This window comes from Lynx canadensis, chromosome B1, assembly GCF_007474595.2.
Source record: "Lynx canadensis isolate LIC74 chromosome B1, mLynCan4.pri.v2, whole genome shotgun sequence".
Classification (NCBI taxonomy): domain Eukaryota; kingdom Metazoa; phylum Chordata; class Mammalia; order Carnivora; family Felidae; genus Lynx; species Lynx canadensis.
The window spans coordinates 45,574,656-45,594,800 of record NC_044306.2 but is presented as its reverse complement, the minus strand read 5'-3'; the positions used below and the strand labels follow the sequence as shown (position 1 = coordinate 45,594,800).

The 20,145-nt window shown below is 43.7% G+C and overlaps 1 pseudogene; it reads left to right on the top strand.

Moving 5' to 3' along the window:
- The window catches only part of LOC115512953, a 60,958-nt pseudogene that overhangs the window by 15,395 nt on the left and 25,418 nt on the right, over nt 1-20,145 (top strand).

Genomic DNA, 20,145 nt, shown 5'->3' with positions numbered 1-20,145 from the left:
TCAGGATGAATTGAAATGAACTGGGCTGCTTCAAGACCAAAGTGTCGATGTGAAAGTGAGTGAAGAAGGTCATTTCAAGGGAGAAGCTCGCAATGAAATGACGGAGGAGGAATGGAATGCAAACCTAACTAAACCTATAGAAGAAAGTATCACTTCCTCCTCCTAACAGCTTCCAGTTATTCGTTTTTTTCCAGTTCTAGGGGAAGTATCCTTTGAGCATCCCAGTGTGTAATGTCTTCTATTTCTTGAGGGGATCAGTGGGTCATACAGGATTACCATGATCTCTCACCCATCCTGTTCTCTGGCTTCTTGGACCTAAATCCCCATAGTCTAGAAACTGACGCCCAGAGAAGGTAACCAATTAGTGTCAGATATGTCCCTGAGTTGTGGTTTTTCTGGTTCTAAAGCTGTGCTCCCCTGCACTGATGGAGAGAAACCCTTCAGACAGGCAGTAAGAGGCAACTCCTCTCCGCGCTGCTCAGAGGTGTCCCGTAGCAAATGATAGTGGCAGGGAAATGTCTTAATATAGCGTGGTGTTTAGCATAATTGATGTTCAGATGCACTGTTGGTAGAAACAAGCCCAGTTAATTGGTCTCTCAACCTACATTAGCTCTTGCATTGCAGCCAATTAGGCGGGGGCCAGAGGGCCCTCTGCTCGGCCATTAGAGCCCTCCATGCCGAGGCTGGGAAGGTGCTGGCAGTTGGGCGGCAGAGACGGTATAAATGACCGTGATGAACTGCGTGTACATCTGCACCACAGCCGGAGCCATCTGTCCGCTTAGGAATGCAAGACCTTAACGACCAATCTTAAAGGTGAAAAAGAAGGAAGATAGCATTCAGGAGAGGAAAACCGGGGCTCTCCCGAGGGGTGCGTGCCAGAAGACTCTCTGAAGCGCATGGACTGAAGGGTATAAACCTAATACTACTCCTACAGCAATATTCCTAATGAACTAAACGCCCGTCTCCGTTCTCAGAGCCTGTGTTGTTGGAAATAGCCTGGATGCATTTCAGGGAGACACTGGAGGACTGCCGCTCAAAGTGAGGTCTGCAGACCAGCGGCATCACTGCCATTCGGTCGGGTGTTTGGGATGCAGATCGCGGGCCCGCTCCCGACCGGCTGGACTGAAATCTGTATTGTAACAAGATGCCCAGGTGTTCTGTAGGCCCGTTAAAGTCTGAGAAGCTGTAGGCCAGGGGTCAGCCAACACGTTTTATTGGAACACAGGGCGTCCATTCATTTGCCTCTTGATTTCACCCGACGACAGGGCCGAGCGGTTGCAAGAGACCTAATGTCCCGCAAGCCTAAAGCATTTACCCTCCGGCTCTTTACGGAAAGAGCCAGCAGACCCCTGCTCCAGGCAGGAATCTCTGTAACCAGCCCATGTGGCTAACATGCCTGTCAGCCCTTGGAGGGCAAGTTAGTACCAGATATGAATTTGCTGTTTAAATACTGTGGTGGACATTATAGGCAGATGGAGCGATATATGTTAGATGACATTGATCTCAATTCTGGGAGCTTAGGAGTTTTCTAAGTTTACACAGACACTTCAGCAAAAATTGGCAAAAGCTTTAAACTTTCTGCTACCTTGACGGAGTCAGATGGCTCTTTCACTCCCTCAGTCACCCAGAGAATAAAGGAAAAAAATGATAATCTGGTACTTGTAATAAAACAGTCACCACATTTCTCTGTCGCATCCTTGATAGCATATTCATTGTGACTGGAAGTATTAACTTTTTTCCAAATACACCAAGATGTAGCTTTGACTTTATGCCAGTGTTTGGGGATCATTTTATACCCAACGAATTACCCAAAGAGACAGCATTCTCCCCGTCTTGATTTTCACCAGGGCAAAATGTTAAAACAGGTGTGACTGCTCTGCTTTATATATAGCAAAAGGATTGCTGAAAATGTGCATTCCTTAGTGCATGCCATAAAAGAGCTTATGCAAAGACCCACAGAGGACTTCAGTGTCTAATGGGGAGGAAGGGGCCTGCTAAGCCAACATTACTGGAATCGCCAAGGTATTTTGATAGGAGATCCTGGCCAGGAGCTTCTAGACTTGCACTTGCAAGAGTATTAAAGAAGCACCTCATTGTGTGTTTTAAACCCTTGGAGTTTTCCCGAACTTGTGCTTTCCAAGTCTGTCCCCATCTCTGTCCCTGTCTCTGTCTCTCTCCTACACACACACACGCGCACGCACACGCACGCACGCGTGCGCACACATCCCGATATATGCTGGGCTGCAGCCCCAGACTCCAGACGCGTGCATCCATCATAATTGCAGCACTGCCAGCAGTCATGTAACTGCTTAAAGACCTCAACAGCCTTCTGGCACTTAAAGGGAAAAAGAAAAAAAAAAAAAACCCATCTAATTAATCACAGGTGAAACAGCTTGGACTGTCTCCAAAAGCCCCAGAATTTACTGCCAAGCTTTGATGCTAATTTTCTTTCTAAGTAACCCCCTAAAGAAATTTACGATTAGGTAATTAAAGTAATGAATAAAGAGATACTTAGGTGGAGAGAAAGGAGGAGAGGGAAAAGTCTATTATTTCCATCCTGCAATAAACGCATCTGGGCATGCGTCATTTGTGAACCCCAGCGTAAAGGTCCCCGAGTGGCTTTCTCCTGAAGAATATTTTGAAAATCAATATTTGAAAGACCAAAATGAGGCGTATAAATGAAGTTGGGATCAGGTCACTCTTGCTAGGGCCCGTAAGACAGAGAAGGGAAGGAGGAAGGAGGAGGGCTGCCTTTCTGCCAGATACTCTTGACTATTTTTTAATGCCACAGCTTATACCCTACAGGGAGGTTGGTGATGCTTTCTCCCTGTGAGCCAATTGGCTATAGCATCACTGGGTTGGATTTAGGGATCTCACTGTCCTCATGTCCCCCATGCCTCCACTGGGACAGATCTGGATTTCTGGGTTTAATTGGTTGGAAAAAAATTGCTCCAATCTTTTGTTCAGCAAGTATTCAGAGGAGGGCTTTGGATTTTATCACCCCAGCCCTGATCCTTTCGTCTGTCTCTGACACTCAATATTGGAACACCCCAGGAATGGGAGTTTTAGTTAATTGGCTACTTAGGTTTCGGAATTAAACAGAAATACTCCTTATTTAAACGATGAATTAAACAAGTTTCTGCTAAACTCCAAAGTGCCTAAGGCTTCAATCCTTGGTGTAAAACCTTGCTATCAACTATTTTTCTGTGTTAATAAATATAGTGTAATAAGCATAATGCTTTTTTAAATAATTCAGGATCTTGAATTTTTGATTGAAAAACTCTATGCTCTGATTTATGTCTACCTTCGAGACAGTTTATAAGCTTCTTGCAAGCAAAGATCTGAGGAGACCCCCATTTTGTCTCCTCCCCAAGTCTAGGAAAGAGTGAGTACTAATTGTACCATAGGTTTATATAAAGAAGGTATTGGGGCACCCGGGGTGGCTCAATCGGTTAAATGACCGACTCTAAGGTCATGATCTCCCAGTTCGTGGGTTTGAGCCCCGCATTGGAGCCTCCATGGGATTCTCTCTCATTCCCTTTCTCTCTGCCCCTCCCCCACTCACTCTTTCTCTCAAAATAAACTAAACAAAAAAAAAGAAAAAGGAAAAGAAAAGGTATAGGAGATTGTACTGAGTAAATACTGACTCAAAGATACACCCTGGAAATTTACTTCTTGTTTTTTAAATGAAGTTACCATATGAATTTATTTGTTTACTTTTTCCCCTCCTGAAAGGGGAACGCTGAAAATAATGGAATCCGAATTTTGATTTGAAAGTGAGGTTAGAGATTTTATGGTCTTAAGCTTCACTTCAGAGCTGAGAGGGCTGAGGCTCAGAGAGGTGACTTGGTTTGACAAAGATGCACAGCCACCTCGTGGGTGGGTGTTTATAATTACGGACTCGGACTCAGAAGCAGGATATATTTGCATTTGTAAACTGCTCTGCTACTTTCCAACGGTGGACTGGGAGGAACGGCTTGCTTTCTGGGCTTCCTTTTCTGACCTACAAAATGAAAACAGTAACATTCTTGAGTTACAATAAGGAATAAATGAGCTGTTAATATAAGTAAGATGCTTAACATCATGCAAACACTAGAAACGACTTAGCTCTTCTTCGATTTATTGATTGATTGATTGATTGGTTGGTTGATTTTAATTGTTATATATTTAATTGCAATTTTATTTTTATCGAATGGATTCCTTTTCATTATTCACAACGCCTTGCTGCCTTCCAAGGGAGGTAGAGTCATGGTCTAAGGTGGCTCTTTGTTGTCTCAAGGCTAGATGGGGGTGTATGTTTCTGTTTCGGGGGAACTGGACCACAGCTCAGTTGCTTTGTGTAAGAAAGAGCCACACATTTGAGAGCCCTCCAGTTCAGAGCGCCATCTTCTTCCCAGCCAATAAGTTCTGAGCTTCATTCCTAATGGAGGAGTGGGAGATCTCTCCCCCCAGAGAAAGCACTTTCAGGACATGAGTGAACCAGAGAAGAGAGGTGGAGGGCAGGACTGGAGATCATCCCGGGATTTGGGTTTCTTCCTGGTCCTCCTGATTCAGCCAAGGATCGAAGGTCACCATCTACTCACACACCCATCTCTCTGTTGTGTCCCCCAAGCCCTCAGAAGCCCAGGGCCCCGTTTTCCTCTGAGCATCTACCTACAAGGCCAGGGAAGTGGGGGAATCCCGCCAAATGGGAATTAAAAATGACAAAACAGCTGATTAGATCTGAGGTGACAAGAATGAGAAATAAAAGCCATTAGAGCCCATTTGCAACGTGCCCTCCGAGAGTCAAGTTTCAAGGTGTTCCTCGGAAGATTATTAATGGCATGACAGTGTTTTCCGTGCAGGGATCTGATACGTGAAATAACACCAATGTACGCACATCGCATTCTAGATGGTAAGAGGGGCCTGCCCTCATTTATTTAGTTGCACAGATTTGAAGAGACACCGTAATTTGGCTGTCAGGACCAGGGCTAGTGTAAGCCCCCAGTGCTTGGAGACACAGATTTCCACAGCAAATGGCTTTCTTCTATAGCAGGGCTGGGCAAACTATGGCCCATGGGCTAAACCTGGTCGGCTGCCTAATTTTTTTAAGGGCAATGAGCAAGGAATGGTTTTTACAGTTGAAAATGGTTTTAAAATATCTAAAGAAGAATACATTATGACCTATGGAAACTTTATGAAGTTCAACTGCGAGTGTCCATAAGTGAAGGGTATTTTGGAATATAGTCACACTCATTCATCTACGTGTAATCTATGGTTGCTTTTGGGCTATAATGGCAGAGCTGAGTAGTTGTGACAGAGACTCTGTGGCCTGGAAGCCTAAATTAGTTACTGTCTAGGCCTTTCTAGAAAAGTTTTCCAACCCCTATTCTATAGGATTTCTCGGCCAAACTCCTTTACTTTGGAAACACAAAAAGAGTCATCACTTAGCAAAATACTATAAAGGTTTTCTTTAGAAGAATATAGCTTCACTTTCTGAATGTTTATTTATTTATTTTGAGAGAGAAAAAGAGAGAGCGCACAAGGAAGGGGCAGAGAGAAGGGGGAGAGAGATAGATTCCCAAGCAGGCTCCACACTGTCAGGGTAGAGCCTGACTTGGGGCTCCATCTCACGAACCATGAGATCATGACCTGAGCTGAAACCAAGAATCAGACACTTAACCAACTGCGCCCCTACAAAACTAGGTGCCCCTATAAAGCTTCACTTTAGAGTCACAGCATGGAAATCAGTTTATCCACCCCTCCCAGAAGCAACCACCCAACCCTGAGAGCAAGAAGTTTCAGGTTCCTTTAAAAGTTGCTGGGGTTGAGGCTCACCAGGCCTGTGGCCATTCAGACACACAGGAAGGCAGCAGTCCCAAAAGGCAATGGAGACATCCTTCAGAAGTCCTCTCCAAGCTGTTGATCAGGAATTTCCTGTAACTGGAGCCCTCCCTTGTTTTACTTTCATCTGTCGAAGGTAAGTGGGGGCCCAGAGAAGACGTAAATCCTAACAAGCTGTGCGCCCATCTTCGGGTCGTCATGCTTTCCTATCTCATTCCTATGCCTGGACTCTTTTGCAAGGGCATTTCTCTCCTCAAAAACAACGACGGCCCTCAAACGGCACCACCAAGGCACTTGTCATCCTACGGTCTCAGAGAGCTTACAAAATCTTTTCCCAGTCAGTTTTCATTAGTGAGAGGAAACGTGGTGATCCTGAGGTGGAGAAAGACGTTGTTGCTGTTTGGAGGACAGAACGGATGAAGGTCGACGGTGAAGAGCACGAGCAACACCAGCCCCTGCGCCTCCGACACCACATCTCCACAGGGTCAGTCCCGAAGCCCTTCCATCAAAGACATGTTCGGCAGAGCTGGCAGCTGCCAGTGACCAGTGAGCTGATCGTCCGAGAAGACAGATGTGTTTAGTGTTCCTAAATACTACAGGGGAAAAGATAGGACATGTCAAAAAGGAGGGGCACACAAAACAAAGGGGACTTGTGAGGGCACACCGCCTGGGCAACTTAATGGATTGGGATTGGAACTGAGTGAAAAATGGGGTTAAATTGCACGAGTCAGAGGGGGGAATTGATGGAAATTTTGTGTTGAGAAAATCCTTAAAAACTGAGTTATTTAATACCTTCATGATCGTGAATTGGTGGCAGAGCCCATCCCCTGACTTCCTAAAGGAATGCTCCTTCAAGAAAATAAAGAATAGACAAAGGACCTTTAGCCAGTGCCTCAGTTGCTTGAGGTGAGAAGTTCTGTACTTTATGACTGTTGAAACATAAAGTGCTTCGGAGGTAGCCCTGTATTTGGTGAACTGGAGGGAGGAAAAAGAGAGGGATTTTGAATGCTGCTCTTTTATCAGGAGAGACAAAATTTGGACAATCTCACCCTCAGACTAAGGGAACCACGACAGCTTTGGTTGTTAAGGCTCCTCTACAGGATAAACAGTCTCTAGATTGAATTGTGCAAGGCAGGTCAAGTGCCCCCCAAGAGGACCCTGCACCTAATGCAGGAGTTGGATCATCAAAATTACTTTTCTTCCTCTTTAGTTTTTAGAAATGCTTGCCTATAGATCATCCCAGTAATTTTTCTTCTCCTTTCCATAGTGCAGCATCTCTTCTCGATGGATGCTGAAGTTTCTTTCCATCAAATTTAGAAGGACAAAAAAAAAAAAAAACCCCAACTTGTTTTGAAAGGTGACCTCATAAAGGTAGATGGGAGAGAAAGTGTGGGATTAATTTAAATGACTTCAAAGCATCTTTTGTGTTTTCTCTCGATTTCCATCTTTTTAAAATGCATCCCTCAGTGATAAGCAGGTGCTGTCACATCCAACTGGATAGGAATTGTGAGACACTCAAATTAATGGTCTTGCAAAAAAAGTAGGTCATATAGGAAGCTGGCAGAAATGGCATCTGAAAGCAGGAACCGTGACATAATGTACCCAACGCACGAATAATATCACAGTTGCCTCAGAGCATCACAGGGAGACAGAGGCCCTCTGAGCAGGGACTTCACTGTAAATAGTGCTCCCCGTGCCTCCCTCTGGGGGTTGCCAATAGATAACCCACTGGAGGCTGGAATGTCACCTGAGGAGGTCCCTGCCTCGGGTGCTCTGTATAGTTCTGCAGATGCCGTCAAGTTCCTGTCCTCTGAAAAATGCTGAGGATCCTTCATGTCAGTGGGTTACGTCCAGAGCTTCAGGGCAAGTTTCCTAATAATTGAGACCCCTGCCGTTTCTTCCACCTGGCCATCCGGCCAATAGAAGGGCAGCTGCACCAGAGGCTTGGTAGTAGGCATGCCGTTCTGCTTATTGCCTTCCAAATGGCCAGAATGAATCTTCCAAGAGGCACAGGACCATCTCTAGCCCAGAAAATATCAACAGATGCATCAAGGTGAGAACAATTGCTCTACTTAGGTATTAATGTATACTTCTGTTTAGGAAGGCAGCTACCCTTCCTCATGGAGCCATGAATGTGTACATGTTGTATAGGGTAGCTACCCTTCAGGAGAAAAAAAAAAAAAAAAAAAAAAAAAAAACCAACCACTAATTGGCAGTGTGCAATTGTTATAATTAAAAGCCTCTTTGACTAGAACAAAGTTTATTCCTGTTGAAACTCAGAAGAGGAAAAGGTGGCTGCGAGTTTCACCCGAGAAATGTCAGCAGGTTCCAACTCGCCTTCCTTCTCTGTTCTATTCTGACAGTCTCGGGAAGCCTGAAACCCCTTTGACACTCACCACAATGATGACAGATCCTCCCTGAAGACTCTACAGCCGCAAACAAACGCATTGTTCTCCTTGTCAACCCACTATTGAAAGGTGATGCACAGCCGAGCTGCGATTGGCCTCATTTGTTAGTGTTAGCAAGCGTGAGGCTGAAGCTCATTACCCTGAGAAAAGCGAAAGCCAAGAACAAGTTCCTGAAATCAGGCTGCAGGATCAGGGACCTGTCAGCAAGCCTGGAGTATGAATGTGCCACCCTGGCTGGTGACTGAGGCCTGCTTGTCCCTCCCCGCACTCCTTCCCACTCCCACCTTCAACAGCCCGTCTCCAGAAAGTGCCATGGCAGGGGAGTTTTTGATCCAGAACATGGATATTCAGCTTTTCAGCCCAGTTTTCTTTTTCATCGTATATACTGCCTCCCCACGGAGCAAGGAGACCCAGTGACTGTAACTTTCAGGAGCACTTTGGACCTGTGGCCTTCTCAGGAGTCATCCTGGTCCCTTTGTGGCAAAGTCTTACCCATGTCAGCATCACACACACGATGGCATTCTATAGTGTGCACTGGCAGTCACTCTTTATTAGACTTTGACCCCCTTGAAGACCGGGGCTTTGAGGATGGGTGTGGGCCAGTGCGGAGCCTGGGCTTTGGCCTGGATTCTACCAAATGCTCAAGGTCAACTCCTGAGCCTTTCCAAGACTCAGTGTCCCCACCTACACAATGAGGGAAAGAATTGGGGAATTTTCTGAACTGAATTGTGTCCTCTCCTAAACTTCTATGTTGAATTTCTAACCCCAGTATTTCAGAATGTGATTGTATGTAGAGATAGGGTCTTCAAAAAGGAAGTAAGATTAAATGAGGTCATTAGTTTAGTGTCCTTATAAGAATAGGAGATTAGGACACAGACATGCACAGAGGGAAACAGGGGGAAATTTATGTAAGATACAAGGAGGAGAAGAGGGCCATGTACAAGTCAAGGAGAGAGGCTTTAGATTAAACCAAGCCTAAGTCCGTTTCTGCTGCTGTATATATTTAAAAAATGTCATGAACTGGGTGGATTCTAAACAACAGAAATTTATTTCTTGTACTATTGGAGGCTGGAAATCCAAGATTAGGGTGGCAACATGGTGCCCTTTTCTGGGCAGCAGACTTCTCGTGTCCTCATGTGGTGGAAAGGATAGGGATTTCTCTGGGACCTTTTCTAAGAGCACTAATCCCGATCATGAGGGCTCCACCCTCCTGGCTTAACACCTCCCAAAGGCCCCACTTCCTAATACATCACCTTAGGGGTTAGGGTTTCAACATATGAGTTTTGGAGGGCAGAGGAGACACAAACATTCAGACTATACTACATCTTGATCTTGGAATTCTAGCCTCCAGAATTTTAAGAAAATAACTTTCTACTGTTTAAGCGACCCAAATTGTGGTACTTTATATGGCAGCTGAGATATTGTGATCTATAAGAAATATTTTTTCAGATGACCAAAACGTATTTCTCATATATATTTGTTGTTCATCCACAGTTCCTGGCTCACAGCTCCTGAACCCTTGGAATTTCCTAAGCAATAAGGACAATGGGAGCATCTTTTAATATAATATCTGGTGTCTTTTTCTCAGATTCTGAAATCTTCAGAGCCATAAAGGCGAAATTGATGTCTTGTTATTCATAACAGACCCTTTCCACCACAACTGGGTTTATGTTAATGAGATGATTTGGGGAAAGTACCTAATGGAGGCTGGTTGCCAGGGGAAGCAACCATGAATAGAGAGGGTTGGAACTTTCAGTCCTACCTCCTGACTTCAGTGAATTGGAGAAGGGCTGGAGGTTAAGTTCAATCACCAATAGCCAATGATTTTTAATCAAGTATGTCTGTGTAACGAAGCTCCCAGAAGGAAGTGGTTCAGAGAGTTTCCGGGTTGGGAAACCAGAATATTTCCATGTGCCACCATGCCAGACCCCAAGCTCCACAAGGACAGAAGCTCTTTGTCCAGGACCTTGCCCTATGTGTCTCTTCATCTGGCTGTTGATTTGTATCCTTTAATATCCTTTGTAATAGACCAGTAATCTAGTGAGTGAGTGGGTTTTCTGAGTTTTGTGAGCTGCTCTAGCAAATTAACTGAACCCAAGGAGGGGGTCACAGGAACCTCTGATTTATAGCCAGTCGGTCAGAAGCACAGATAACAACCTGGGCTTGCAACTGCCATCTGACGTGGGGGCAGTCTTGTGAGCATCTGATGCCGGCTCTAGGTAGATAGTGTCAGAATTGAGTTAAATGTAGGACACACAACTGGTGTCCTGAGTACAGCTTGGTTGTGTGTGTGGAGAACCCGCCCTCCACAAACTGGAATTGAGTCCAGAACCCAAAATAGCAGCCCCTAGCAAACTAATACAAGGAGGTCTGAGCTAGAGTTCTTTTAGCCCCTTTGAGAAGGTGCTGAAAGCTAAAGACTCTCTGGGAAAATGTGAAATATACAGAAATTTATAAACCATTCAGGGCCTCAGTGACCTACCTATGGATTCTCACTGTCCTGAGGCCTTCTGGAAGCTTGGTTGATTACTTGATTTTTCATGAGGCAGAAACAGAAAGACAATAAAATGTCAGATGATAGTGAGACATTTCTGTGGACATAGGCCTTTAGGAAAAGTTAAAATCTGAAAATAAAGGAAGCCACGTTCCCTGAAAGTAACTTCAGTCCCTTAACTTAGGAGAAAAAAAAATTAATCTTTGTGTTTTTTTTTTATCTTTGCAGACATCAGAATACCCCCCCCCACTTAGAGCATTCTCCTTACTTTTCCAGTTTTGCTTGAAAACACAAATAAATGAGGCAATCTTAATATGCTATGATATTCAGGAAAATTTCCCTTTTCTACCCAGATCTAAAGGATGAAAACATTCAACCATCTTACTTTAAAGGAAAATGGTGTGTGGTGGGCAAGTAAGGAAGTGATTCAGTTTCCAGCTCTAAAATGTTTAGCCCTTTAGGGGTGCCTGGGTGGCTCAGTCGGTTAAGCATCTGACTTCAGCTCAGGTCATGATCTCCCGGTTTGTGAGTCTAAGCCCCGAGTCGGGCTCTGTGCTGACAGCTCAGAGCCTGGAGCCTGCTTTGGATTCTGTGTCTCCCTCTCTCTCTGCCCCTCCCATGCTCGTGCTCTGTCTCTCTCTGTTCCTTAATAATAAATAAACGTTTAAAAAAATTAAAAAATAAAATAAAATGTTTAACTCTCTCCATCACAGAACCTTCATGAATGACTAAGCACTCAGACTTTAGCTAGAAAATTCCTATACTTGTCATGTTTATCCTTCTTCTTCCCAACCTGGTCTCCCACCCCATGGTCCACAACTTATCGCCACTAGGACTGAATATTTCTGGTTCTAAGATTCCCTCCACACTCTCTTTTTTGTACCCACCTCCATTTCCCCATTCTGTAAAATCAGCAGGTTGATAAGATCTCTATGGTCCCTTCCAACTGAAAAAAAAAAAAAAAAAAGCTATGATTTTATGATTCTCTGAATCCCAGTGCTGTGGTAGCTCTAATTTCAGGCTTGTCTTTAATTCTTTGCTTTGCTTCACAGAGCAGGAGAATAGCTTATGTTGCAAAATGCATCCCAGAGAGGAGGGCCCCAGAGACCAGGAACAGGGTGAAGGCAGGCGGGGCTAACATGGAGCACAACAGCCTGACCCTGTGTAGGAGGAGGGAGGGGCCTTGAATGAGGGTTGTAGAAAACCTTGCTTGGCAATTTGGCTATGCTGATAATTACAGGGCAGGGAAGTTGGGAGTGAAGGGACAGTGATGGACATTTGGATTAAGAGAGCTGTTCCAGGGGTAACTTGGCTCTGTTGGAGAATTGGGAGAGCTGGCAGAGAGCCAAGGATAAACCTTGAACAGAGTTTTAGGAGATAATCCACATGTCCTGTGCACATTGCTTTTTTTTTTTTTTTTTTTTTTTTTTTTTTTTTTTTTTTAATAGTGGAAGGGAGTTTTTCTTGACATAAAATGGAAGGTCACTGACTTACTCTTGCACTTAATGTAACAGGTCTCAGACGCTCCTATCAGACAGAACCCAGGATAAGTAATGCATAACTAAAGAACTTCTGTAAGAATTAAATTAGATAAAATGGGCAAATGCAATTTGGAAGTTGTCATGTGTTAATCCAGTGAGGCAGGTGTGTCACAGAAAAGCACTGGTTCTGTAAACAAAACAAAACAAAACAAAAAGATCTAAGATTTAGCTTTGCACTTGGCATTTAGTGAGACCTTGTAACCCAACCTCACACTTTAAAGGTGAATGGAGGTTGTAATTGTAATAACAATTACAGGATGAATGGGTAATAATAAAAATAAATCTCCTTTCAAAAAGGAACTACATTCTCCAGCAACTTCAGCTTTCTTTTTGACTCTGAAGAATTTTCTCCCATAAGTTCCCTTTCCATGATGGACTTGGCTGGGTCAGCGTTCCATTCACACTAGCTACAAATGGCACTTTCAGATGTCAAAGTTCTGAACCAAACTCTACTGCATCCTTTAAAATTGTCCAGTGAAGAGTCACTCACTCTGGTTCATTTACCATTTTTTTTTTAGGGTCTCCAGAGGGCGTCAGAAAAGTTTTGAAAGAAACTGGGCAGTCTTTTATGAGACTACCACAAAAATGATTTCCATTGTAGCATTGGTTTAAATATTATATTTGTAAGTGTTATGGCCATACAACATACAATACATGTTGTAGAGACACAATGGGTATCTCTGGCGATGGAATTATGGGTGATTTTTGGCACTATATATATATATATATATATACACATATATATGTAAATAAATATGTATATGTAATTTTTTTGTAAGTGTTCTTCAATGAGCATGTATTTTTCTTTTGAATTATATTAAAAAAAACATTACAATTGGGGACGCCTGGGTGGCTCAGTTGGTTAGGTGTCCGATATCAGCTCAGGTCTGATCTCACCATTAGTGAGTTCGAGCCCCACGTCAGGCTCTGTGCTGACAGCTCAGAGCCTGGAGCCTGCTTCAGATTCTGTGTCTCCCCCTGTCTCTGACCCTCCCCCACTCACACTCTGTGTCTTTCTCTCTCTCTCTCAAAAAATAAATAAACTTAAAAAAAAATATTAAAAACAAAAAAAATTGTCCCTAGCCGTGGTTGAGTTAGGCCCATATCTTGTCCAAGGATAGGCTCTTCTCTCAATTACAGTTATGTCTCTTTTTTAACCCAAAGGTTTCAGTGGCCCTTTAATCCAAAGGAGAGTCTTTTCCTGAGGTGTCCATTTCCTTAAAGATATCTGGGAAATGCCATTTGAGAGAGCCATTTACTTCTTCCAGAACCCGTAATAGTTTTGTATTTCCCCTTCCTTTACAGATCTTTAGCCAAAGAGTAAGGGCCTGTTTTATATCAATGTAAAATCAGGCACAAAATCAGAAGTGCTTGGAGTACGGAGAAAGTAGAACCGCCTCAGGGTTGGGTGTTGCTGGGTTAATATTATGAAGAGAGAGAAGGCAAGGGCATTAAGGGTGCATACAAGAAAGTAATTGCAGTGATGGACCCTGGAATCTAAGCTGGTAACTGTAAAATGAGTTTACTGTGGGTGGTGGGCTATAAAGAATTAGTGAAGGGGCGCTTGGTTGGCTCAGTCTGTTGAGCGTCCAACTTTGGCTCAGATCATGATCTCACAGTCCGTGAGTTCGAGTCCCCCATCGGGCTCTGTGCTGACATCTTGGAGCCTGGAACCTGCTTCGGATTCTGTGTCTGCCTCTCTCTCTGCCCCTCCCCCGCTCATGCTTCTGTCTCTCTCTCTCTGTCAAAAATACATAAATATTAAAAAAAAAAAAGAATTAGTGAAAAGAGCACTGGGCTCAGTAAATTGGCAATCCTCATTAACCCAAAGACTTGTTGGAATTAAGTTGCTTAGAAGAAACAAGCAGAAGTGGAAGGAAGTGGTGATCAAAGGGTGGGAGGCTGGATGCCAAGATTGGGGGATAGTACTATCCTTGATCATGATAAAGACTAAGCCATGACCAAGGGAGTGTGTGGCTAAAAGGGAGTAGAGATGCATGCATATTGAGGAGGATGATAAGGAACCCAGAGGCCAGGGTTCTAGATGGATATTCATACCTTAAAGTTGAAGTGACCAAGAATGAAAACAAAAGCAGTGGGGGAGGGGAGCCCCCCTGGTGGGGGAGGGGCAGGGAGGAAGCAGTGCTAAATCTTCAGGAATGAAAATGGAAACCCCAGAGCACAGTCTGTAACTGAAGGGCAGATGGTGTGTGCTTCCAAGGGCAGGTAAAAACAAATGCCTGCAAGTTGCAAAGTGGGGAAGGTGGCTCGTAGTCAAGCCCAAGGCTCTGCTGGGAGGAAAAAAGCAGCCCCCACTTAAGAGCACCGTGCCCTGTGGGCAGCCAGTCTTCAGCTAGCACAGGAAATTGAAGAAATCAGAGAAGACTATGAACACATACCAGTTTCCTAATGGCAAGCACACTAGGAAAGGATTTTTTTTTCCTTTTTTTCCCCTTTCAGTTTCTTTTTTATTTATAAATAAATTTATTTATTTAAATTCAAGTGAGTAGGATTTGAAGGGATTGAGAAGGGTGAAAGCCTGAGGTGTGTTGGAGGGTAAACTGAGGCATATGAAACATTTTAAGAGTTTATTTGAGCAAAAATCATTTTGAATCGGATAAGGCAAAGTGGAAATGGTAGGAAGTGCTCTAAAGACAGGAACTAGGGGAAAGATTTTATAATGAAGATGTGGAAGCAAAGCAAGGACATGGTCTGATTTGGTTACAGCTTAAGCATTTGCCTTATTTGGAAAAGTCTGGTTGGCTGTTTGTGACTGGCAGCCCTTAGGTTTTGATTTCTTAACCTCGAGGCATTTCAGGCTTAGGCATTGATTTACTCTTGTGGGCTCTTAAGGCACAAAAGCCATCTCAGTCTAATGGCTTCCTTGTTTAATTAAACAGGTGGGTTAGTCAATGTACAGAACCAGAGCCCTATGGGATGAGAGTATTGGCGTCCAGGGAGGCTTAGAACTTTTCTGGAGAATGAGCTACAGAGGAACGTTGAACAGAACCCCTGGTCCCTTGTAATCAGCTGAGTAAATCTGCCTTGGTGTTGATCTCTCCAGAAGCCTGAAGGGAAGAGATGGGACCACGTCAAGGGGTGACAGATGAGTAGGAGAATAATGCGTGTGGCACTCTCTCTCGATCACTTCTATGGATTGTTTCAAAGTCTGGGTGAAGGTCATGAGGAAGACCGGTGTTCTTTGGAGGGGACCTGCCATGATGTAAGGGCAAAGTGTTTTTGTCTTCCCCATTAAGAAAAAAATTTAGAAGACTCAACCACAGGAAGCCCGCTCGCATGCTCACGTGCCCATGGAAACAAATTGAAAAACCTACAGCTGATTGAGGAAGCTTGCCTACTGCCTAATCTCTTAACCTTCCCACAGTAGGCAGGCCGGGGAGGTGGGGGGAGGAGGACTAAAAGCCCCACATCCCAGGCAGCTAATGGCTTTTCCTTTTATGCCATGCTTTTTTAGTGATTTTATTTATTCTTTGGGTTAAGAAAAGAGTGAGAACTGGAAAAAGGAAGAGGTCTGCAACAATGCCCAGGCCAGCTGCAAGGGGAAATGGGACCCCTGTTAGCAGAAGAGGTACATCCATGTCCAATCTTCCTGAAAGCCAGCCCTGTTTTCTGTTGCCTTGTGGCAGACACATGAGTGATTTATTGCTTCTAACGTCTCTTAGTTTGTAATAAAGTTTTCAGCAGCTCTTTTTAGTTGCTGCAACCCCTGCCCCTGCACACACACACACACATACACACACAGACTTCGCTTTGTTCTTTTTTCACAATGTCAACTCATAAAGCTTTCATCAAGTCAACCAGGTGGAAAACTCCCCTCACTGAAAGAAGCATTAGGTCAGGGTGGTGGAGGCGAGCCATTGGGCAGAAGAGGGGCGTGGTTGACAAGGTGGGGGAAAGAAGAAAGTGTGCTTCTGGGAAGTTTTAGGTGAGGGGAAGTGAGTATAAGCTGCCCCGGGGTGTGCCCTCACAATGAAAGTTCTCCTCTCCTTTGCATGCCCCGCCCGTAAACATTCACAGAAGCTGACACATCGGTCACGACAACAATGGGGGATAAAATTCATAATATGCATTTTCAAAGAAGTAGAACTTTGGACCCAATACCCAATGCTGATATGAAGACTTAAGCAAAGTCAATAATCTCCCCTGGGCTACAGGCCAGCATCTTGTGAGGAGGTTGGTTTCTGCTTCCTTCTGGCCCCACTCACCCCCTGGTTCCCATCTCCAGCTCTGCTACACTCTGCCATGGTCATGCCAGTCACTGGACCCTCTCCGGCCCCTCAGGGCCTTTTCAGCTCACTCAGTGTCAACCATTAAGTACCACACAGCCATATGGGAAGGAAAAGTGTTGCTAGAATTATAAAGAATTTGGAGAATGAAAGGCCTGGAGTGATGAAGAAAACAAGGAAAGGCAGAGTAAGATTTATGATGTCATTGTGGCTTAGGAGTTGGGGAAAGGTTGAGTATGGCCAGACCCCATATTTCCTGGTTCTCCTCACAAGAGGTTAATTTGACGGACACTCCCTGAATTCCTAGGATCCAGATGAAAGCCCCATGATAAATTGAGGATTTCCAGGGATCCTGTGAAACACCTGGATGTTAACCTCGTTCTTGCAGAGATCAGACAGGGAAGACGTCATGACGTCTCTGAATTCTGGTATTTTCCCCTCTTACTTATGATAATTGATGAGAACATAGACTACCTATTGGATGTAGCAAATTGACTTTGTCCCAGAGCCATGTTGTAAACCGGAGAACAAGAAGCGGTGAAGTAGGAATAGGAGAGAATACCAAGAGAGACACACAACTGCATCCATACTCTGAGCAGCTGGGTTCGCCCTTCACTCTCAACTCTGATACCCAAAATCTGAGTTTCCAAAAAGTAACATGCTGATACAGACGAATAATGGTACTACCTCAACGACATTTCCTCTTTTCCTTTGGTTTTCGGCATTTTGAATACAGCATATGGTTATTTTTACTTATTTTGATTTGGTATTTATCCTGCTCGGAGTTCATGGAGTTTCCTGATCTTTAAAGTTATGTCTTTCACCAAACTGGGCAAATTTTCGACCATTATTTCTTCACATGTCTTTTTTTTCTGCTCCGTTATCTTTCTTCTCCTTCTCCTCTCTCTTTTCTTCTTCTAAGAAGGTGAGACCTCTTAATGCTATGTTGGTTCACACATCACTAAGTTTCTGCTAGGGGAGGGTTGTTTTGTTTTGTTTTCACTCTCTTATTCAGATTGGATATTGTCTACAGCTCTTTTTGTTTGTTCATTTTTTTATTTTGAGAGAGGGGGGATTGAGGGGAAAAGAGAGAGGGAGAGAGAGAATCTCTCTCACACTGTCAGCGTGGAGCCCAGGGCAGGGCTTGAACCCATGAACTGTGCGATCATGACTTGAACCGAAATCAAGTCAGATGCTTAACCAACCGAGCCACTCAGGCTCCCCTATTGCTCTATCTTTAATAGACACCATCTCCAATTTGTTAAGTCTCGCCAGTGGATTTTTTTCCTTCTAAAAAATAGGTATTATGTTGCGACTGACATATACAAATAATATATGCCATAAATAGCATTGAAGTACGAATGCACACAAACAAAATGAACATCCTGGACTGACCACCCATGTTAAGAATTAGAACATTATTAAGACTGTTGCTTCCATCTGTATCTTCCCTTCTTTCCCATACTCCCAGCATCCCTGCCCTAGAGGCAACCATTGTCCTCTATTATGTGTTGATGGCTATCTAACATTATTTTCACTACATCTTTATCACATATATATTCTCCAAACAGCATATTGTTTGCTCCTGCTTGTTTTTGAGCTTTAAAAAAATGGTTGCAAATTGTAGGTCATCTCTGATTTTAATTTTTCTGCTCAATATTTTAAGATTTATCCGTTGTCTTGTATGCAGCTCTCGTTTATTCATATCTGTGGATATAATACTCTATTGTAGGACAAGAAGTCAATTGATTGTGATGGATATTTGACCATCTCTAATTATGTAGTTTTTTCGGGGGAGCTATTATAATTTTTTGAAGTGTAATTGACAAACAATGTTACATTAGCTTCAGATGTACAGCATAGTGATTCAACAACTCTATATACTATATGCTGTGCTCACCGCAAGTGTAGCTACCATCTGTCACCATACAACACTCTAAGAATTTATTTTCAGGGGCCCCTGGGTGGCTCAGTCGGTTGAGTGTCCGACTTCGGCTCAGGTCATGATCTCACGGTTTGTGAGTTCGAGCCCCGCATCAGGCTCTGTGCTGACAGCTCAGAGCCTGGAGCCTGTTTTGGATTCTGTGTCTCCCTCTCTCTCTGCTCCTCTCCTGCTCGTGCGCTCTCTCTCTCTCTCTCTCTCTCTCAAAAATAAAATAAAATATTTAAAAAAACTTTTTTAAAGAATTTATTTTCAACGTCAATAAATAAAATTTATTGAGAATGTATTGCTCTTTTGGCCCTATACGCGTCATCTGCCTTCAGGGAGGATATAGTCCATTTGGACAAATAAGTCTTAACCATAACAGATAAACCGCAGTATGCAACAATATAAATAAATATTGACCAAGTGATATGATCACAAATCTTGAGCAGGAAGTGGTCCTACCAGACTGACAGTTTAGAAAGTGTTCCTAGGAGTAAAAATTGAGCTGATCTTGAAGGAAGAAGAAAGAAAGAAGTAGATAAAAAACGAGAGGGGCACCTGGGTGGCGCAGTCGGTTAAGCGTCCGACTTCAGCCAGGTCACGATCTCACGGTCTGTGAGTTCTAGCCCCGCGTCAGGCTCTGGGCTGATGGCTCGGAGCCTGGAGCCTGTTTCCGACTCTGTGTCTCCCTCTCTCTCTGCCCCTCCCCCGTTCATGCTCTGTCTCTGTCTGTCCCAAAAATAAATAAAAACGTTGAAAAAAAAATTAAAAAAAAAAAAAAAAACGAGAGAATTTGTGGGTAGGGAAATAAATATATGAACAAAAATAACAGTTTGATTAAGGGACAGTACGTAGCCCAGTTAAGCTAACCCAGAGAGTTCAAGTAGACCAGATGGTAGACCAGGACTCCAAAGCAAAGTTATTTGGATTCTAATTTCTTATGAGCAACGGAACTAAAATCTATTATTTGGGTTCAATGGTGAGCTCAGGACGACATGTAATGGAAATAACCTGTGGTTCTACTTTTGGCTGTGTTCTGACATGACAATTGTAAAATATAGGGAGTAGCCTTTGGTTGAGGGTGGGTCTCTACCTGAGTCAAGTAGACTTTCTGAATGTCAAGTTATCAGTGTAAGAGGTAAATTTAGCAAGCAAACGGGGAGGCACCTGGGTGGTTCACTCTGTTGGGTGCCTGACCCTTGATTTTGGCTCAGCTCATGATTTCAGCTCAGGTCGTGATGTCACAGTTTGTGAGATCAAGACCCCCATCGGGCTGTGTGCTGACAGCGTGGCAGCCTGCTTAGGATTCTCTCTCCCTCTCTCTGCCTCTTCCCTGATATCTCTCTCTTTCTCTCAAAATAAATAAATAAATAAATATTTTTTTAAAAATCTAAAAAAATCAAAAATAAAAAGAAAGCAAACTGGAACCCGTCTGAAAATACTGAGAAAGGAAATTTCCTTCCCCTGGCCTTCATTCTCTTCAGTCTCTACTTGTATTGTATTTCCAGAAGGTAGGAAAATGATGATCCCTCCCACAAAGGACAGGTTGAAAATGAGATAGGGAGACAATCAGAGCATAAGCTCCATGAGATCAAAGATTTGTGCATCCATGAGCTTTAGCAGCCAAGGACTTCACACCGTGTCTGGCAACTGGTGGACACTGAACAAGTATGGGCATGTGTATGAAGACAGACGAGCTAGACCA